We start from the raw sequence: 6,000 nt of genomic DNA, 5'->3' as shown, positions 1-6,000 counted from the left end.
ATTGTGCGAGACGAGAGAACTGTAGTTCACTGAGCGGTTTCACACGAACAAATGTGTAACTTCACAGTTTTACGACACATTTTTATTTTTTTGACTTGCAAAATGTTCTTTTAAATTGACAAACATCATATGTGTCATTCGTGGCACAATTCAAACGGGATCAAAAGATAACCTTTCTCTCTCCATTGACTTCAATGTATAATTTTCCGCTTCCGGGGTCCCATGGAGGCTTTCGGAAGGGGAGGGACTTCGCCTCACACGGCGGTACACGACACGCCCACCTGACACTACGGTGGCTGAGAGGCATGGCAGGTGAAAAGCGAATTGACGACAACTACGCCGCCTACGGTGGAGACCGTACATGGCATGTTATTGTAGCATTTTAAGCAACTAAATTAATAACCTATCCGTTTTAAGCAACTATTAGGCGTTTTAAGCCACTATTAGGCAAATTAATTAATAACCTATCAGTTTGAGAACCCCTTGGAACCCCTTATCCCATTTTGATGGTTGACATCTCATTTGAACAGTGAAAGCCAGAATATTGTAAAAATGCTTACCAATGATGTATTAATAATAGGATATATATAGCGCCTTTCATGAGACCCAAGGTCCCTTTAAAAAGAAGAACAGGAGTAGAAACAAACATAACAAAAGGCAGTCAGACAAAACAACAAATAGATTTGGGGCCAAAGGCCTTGGCAGACAGATGGGACTTGAGGGCCCTTTTGAAGGCATCAAGCGTGGGGATGTTGCAGATCTCCGCAGGGAGAGCGTTCCAGAGAGTGGGGGCTGCCATACTGAAGGCTCTGTCCCCGAAGGATCGCAGGTTGGTGCGGGGGCCAGAGTCTGAAGACTGCAGGTTCCGGGGTAGGGCATGTGGGAATTGTGTTGATTGAGCCAGTGTTTCATCGTGTACTTTCAACTGCAGTATATGGTCAGGCAAGTTCAGCATTCACTGTGATGTATATAAAATATGACACTGATACCGTTTTCCTCAATGAACATTTATTGAACAGAACATCAAATGGAAAATCAGAGCTGGTCAACTTAAAAAAATATTGAATAAATAATAAACTCCTCGGAATCTTTCACAAGTCCTTCAGCCTTTGGTGCGCTTCCTCACTCATGTTCTTGGCGAGGTCATGAGAACAAAGTTCCATCTTACTGATAAGACAAGATGGTATAAAGAAGTCATATGTAATATTATAAAATCACATGCATCAGGGGTTGTACACTTTAATGTGTCCATTCACTAACCGACTCTTTAGGAAGGAAGCTGTAAGGCCTCTTGTTATAGGAGTGGTCCTCATCAGTGTCCAGGGGCATCTGTAGACAGTCAACCATTATTTTGACAGTGCTCTACATGCACGGTTTAACTCCTCCAAAAATGATCCAGGCTCGATTCAGAATGACACAGTACCACACAAAACAAATGTTGCATGTACCATAAGTTCTATGTAGTATGTGTTTTAGGAGTAGTAACCCATTCTGAAACAGGCACACAGGGTCATAGATACGTTGAGCGATACACTGACCATGGTGCTGCTTGCATGCGTCCTTTTACGACTGATCCTGAATGTACGTGGGACATTGTCGCTAAGGGTCGCCCTGTCTTCCTCACTATAGTGAGCAAACCTCTTTCCATACCTGCAATTAAGACACATTTTCTTCACCAGAAGGTTGAATTTTAGAGCCAGGTGTTCCCCCCAAATCTTCTTGATAATACAATTACAAATTCAAATGTTTTTGTAGCACTGCAGCATACCCTTCCAGTCCAAAGTTTTCCACCAGGATAACACACCACCACCTTCTCAGGAGAGACATGTCATGCTAAAGAAAGAGCATCAATTTTCATTAAGTTTGTTATAGCATTTTAATGTGACTTCTTTCCTTAATACTTACAATGCTGAAGTCAAAGCTGGCCTCCATGGCAAAATACCAGGCATACTGTAATGAGAATTTTATTAGCACATGCAAGACATAATGTACACGTGACAGCTGGGTGTGACCCGGTCCTTTCACAAAATGGACACTGGAAGGTGTCCGAGTCCAATTTGTTGAGCTCTGGGCGTGCTCCATCACGGAGTGTTGTGTTGTTTGTCTATAGGTGAATAAAATAGAATACAATTTAAGTGACTTTAATATTGGAAATAGTTAACTCCTTAAACAAGCAGCAATGGACTGGCCTGTATAATCCTATGGGACAAAGCTGGTCATACTTCCTCACTTTCAGAAGGTAACCCTTTAATGCACAAAACAACCTCTAGATTTCACTGTGGTTCGAACAGAAAGCCCTTCAGCTAGTTTAAATGTCAGGCCTACAGCATAAACCCCATCTAAAAACAGAGGCTCTGTCCTAATTACCTGATTGCATCCACCTGGGTTACTTGGCTCTACCCAATAACTACCATTTAATAATAATTATACATATTTACATGTCTACAGTATAGGAGCTAATACATGTTTTAAATAAAAAACATTAAAATGTGAAAGACACCTTCAATTAATATTTAAAACTTACATAAAATCAGATTCTTGTAAAAATTAGAGTACATGCATGTTCAGTTAGAATATATGCTAAGTTAACTGAACGTCGAGCATGTCAAGCTAAGATATATATATATATATAGCAAAATAAACACAATTACACTGCGCTAAACAGCCACATCGACAAACAAACGAGAACCTAAATAGTATGTAATTATATCTAAAACCACAATACGTTAAGTACCTGTACTCGGTGTGCCATGTTGTTTGTTGTCTGTAAACCTCACGTGTTGGGCGTGCTCTCTTCTGATCATATTTGGAAGTACAACTTTTCGCGGCCGCAGCTAGACCCTTCTCAGCCACCGTAGTGTCGTGTCAGGTGGGCGTGTCGTGTACCATCGTGTACTGGCCGCGGCCGCAGCTAGACCCTTCTCACAAAATTACTAACCATCATGCAACGCACTAGCAAGACGTTGATCGCAACTGCGCAGGTCTCGCTTGTCTCAAACAAGCCTATTCATTAGTGATTCCTCCGCTTGCGGCTGCTTTTAAATCCACTCTGCTGGGGAGACCGGAAGCCATTTCATTTGAAAAAAACTCCCTCTTCCCTGCGCGCATTGCACCCTGGGATATGGTAGGCCACGGAGTGTACATCAGATCAGAGCCATATCAGATGTATCCTTCAAATTGGGGAAAAGTAGGCTGCATTCGTGGGCCGCATTCAGAGGAGTCTCGTCTTTTTTTTGAATTGGGACAGCCTTCTTTCGGCGGAAGTGACGTGGCGGTCTACGAATGTACCCTTCTAAGGATGCAACCCCTGAATTGAGACACAGCCACTAGGCTTGTTTGAGACGCGTTGCGGCTCGCCTCGAAAGTAGACGAGAATAGACGATCGCAGCCGGGGGAGGTCTCAAAAAGCTCGCCTGAAGTCGGACAGCTCGGAGTCGGCTTCTTCTTCTCTCGTTTTTTTGGCGGATTGCAAACAACTTTAAGGTGCATACTGCCGCCTCCGGAGTCGGCTTGACTCGGTTTGCATTTATAAAGAATGCACACATGTGTTTAATCGTTAATGTCAGATATATACTAAGTAAATAAATCATTTGTTCCTGCTCAAGATTAGATTCAACTTTATTGTTATTGCACATATTACAGGTACTGAGACAACGAAATGCAGTTTAGCTTCTAACCAGGTGCAACAAGCAGTAAAGTGAAAAGTAATGTACACAATCTACAGAATAAAATATAGAATGTATTGAATGATTAATAAACAGTGAGGGGTATGAATACACTAGATATCAGCCTGTGAGCAGTATGAACAGTGTGTATGAATATGCTAAGATATATAAAGTATGAAAACGGTAAGCAGTGCAAGCATAGTATAAAATATATAGATATTAATTTCATGATGATAAACATTGTGGAACAATGATGAAAAATGGGAATGGAAGTGGCGACGTAAAACTGACACAAAACAACAACAAACTTTTGCCGAGCCAATTGGAGAGTTTCATCACCAGCACGTGGTAAAAACCACCAATGAGCGCTCAGCTCGAGATACCAGCGAGTCGTTTACCATCAAGCATTTCGCTTCCGCAGCCCGTGGAGAGGAACTGCGCCGCCTCGCCGCGCCTCGCTCTCAAGGCTGCGGGCGTCTTTGTCCCGTGAGATTTCAACGTCTCATGTAGGCGAGCCTCCAGAGCAAGTCGGACAAAATGACTAACCATCATGCAACGCATGAGCAAGACGTTGATCGCAACTGCGCAGGTCTCGCTTGTCTCAAACAAGCCTACTGTGTGTCTGTCAACGCATTGGTCCAATCACATTCAGCATCCCGTCAGCGTTTCCCCCCCCAAACAATCTGCGAATCAGAGGCACAGTAGGGCGGGTCTTCGCGGAATGCGGGTGGGAAAAATGTGTGTCTCGTCTCTTTCAACCTGTCTGAGTCAGAGCGAGAGTTTATAAAAAAAAAAATTCAGAGCGAGAGTTAACAGCTCATCTAGTTCCATCTGTACTGTAGCCAGTAGCCTAGTTTCACCTACCGGGGTGGCAACTGACACCCTAAAAAAAGGCCTTGCCACCCCAGCTCCTACCCCAGTTGGCAGCTTTGTTTTGAAAGAAAAGTTGTGGCTCATCGGACATTTATGAGAGAAAGTCTCTAATGTCCGAGTGCAAGTGAATGCAGCACAAGATGCACGTCATGTAACCCCTCCCCCGGTCGTGGCGCGAGCGTGGACATCTCTAGTTCCATCTGTACTGTAGCCAGTAGCCTAGTTTCACCTACCAGGGTGACAACTGACACCCTAAAAATAGGCCTTGCCACCCCAGTTGGCAGCTTTGTTTTGAAAGAAAAGTTGTGGCTCATCGGACACTTATGAGAGAAGTCTCTAATGTCCGAGTGCAAGTGAATGCAGCACAAGATGCACGTCATGTAACCCCTCCCCCGGTCGTGGCGCGAGCGTGGACATATGATTGGCGGCGATTTCATTTGGGGACGGCGCAAAACGAGAAGCATTCGGACCCAAGCACTGAAGGAATGAGGTATTTGCGGTCGACAATGACAGAGAAGAGACTGTCAGTTTGGCTGTACTCAGCATTGAATCAAAACGCACTAAAGCTGTTGATCTTAATACGTTTGTGAGGCGTTTTGCTGAACAAAATGGTAATCGCCGCATTCAGCTGTAATAGACATGTCAACTTGATGCTCTGCTCATGGATGAGCATACAAAACTATTAAGATGATGACCTTACGTGTGTAAATATATTTTTTTCTTTGTGGGGGTCTGCCCCCAAAAAACTGTTTTAAGTCCTGAGAAAGTCAAATAAGACGTGTGTAAAACTACACTGCCCAGCCAAACAAAAGTAACCACTTTGATTTAACTAGGCCAGTAGGTAAGGACTTTCCACTGGATAATAACTGAAGTATAAAAGAATGCATGACTGAAGTGATGGAGACCATGTTGAAGGCAAACAAAAAGAGGAAATAACAGGTAAAATCAAGCAAATCCCCCTCTCAGATTCCACAGCAACCAGAAGAACATAAATACTGGCTGGTGATTTGATTCATCAGCTTTGTGATGGAATAAAAAATGCACAGTGCATTTCCTTAGCTGTGGGTGAGTCCACTGACACCACTGACAATGCTCAGTTGCTGGTGTTTGTGAGTTTTTATGATGAGGCAAAGGGGGAGTTTGTTGAAGATGTGTTGGGCCTGACGAACCTCAGTGGACACACAAGGGGGAATACATTTATAAAGCAATAATGGGAATGCTGAATGAAAGAGAGTGCAGCTGCCTTTATTCATAACTGTGCAGCTCTTACACTGCGACTCTGAGGGGTCAAGCACAGACACAATAACAATGAAAACTGCTGCATATACAGATTATTTTTGTTTTTGCAACCTCGTGTTAAGAATCTTGTTGCAATTGTTTAAAAGTTTGAATGACCGTAATAAACGGACCTTTGTCTTATTGAAACATTTATTTTGGACCTTTAAGATTTGTATTTGAGTAC

The sequence above is a fragment of the Gymnodraco acuticeps genome, unplaced genomic scaffold (genome assembly GCF_902827175.1).
Source record: "Gymnodraco acuticeps unplaced genomic scaffold, fGymAcu1.1, whole genome shotgun sequence".
NCBI lineage: Eukaryota > Metazoa > Chordata > Actinopteri > Perciformes > Bathydraconidae > Gymnodraco > Gymnodraco acuticeps.
Note: the sequence above shows the minus strand (reverse complement) of the source record.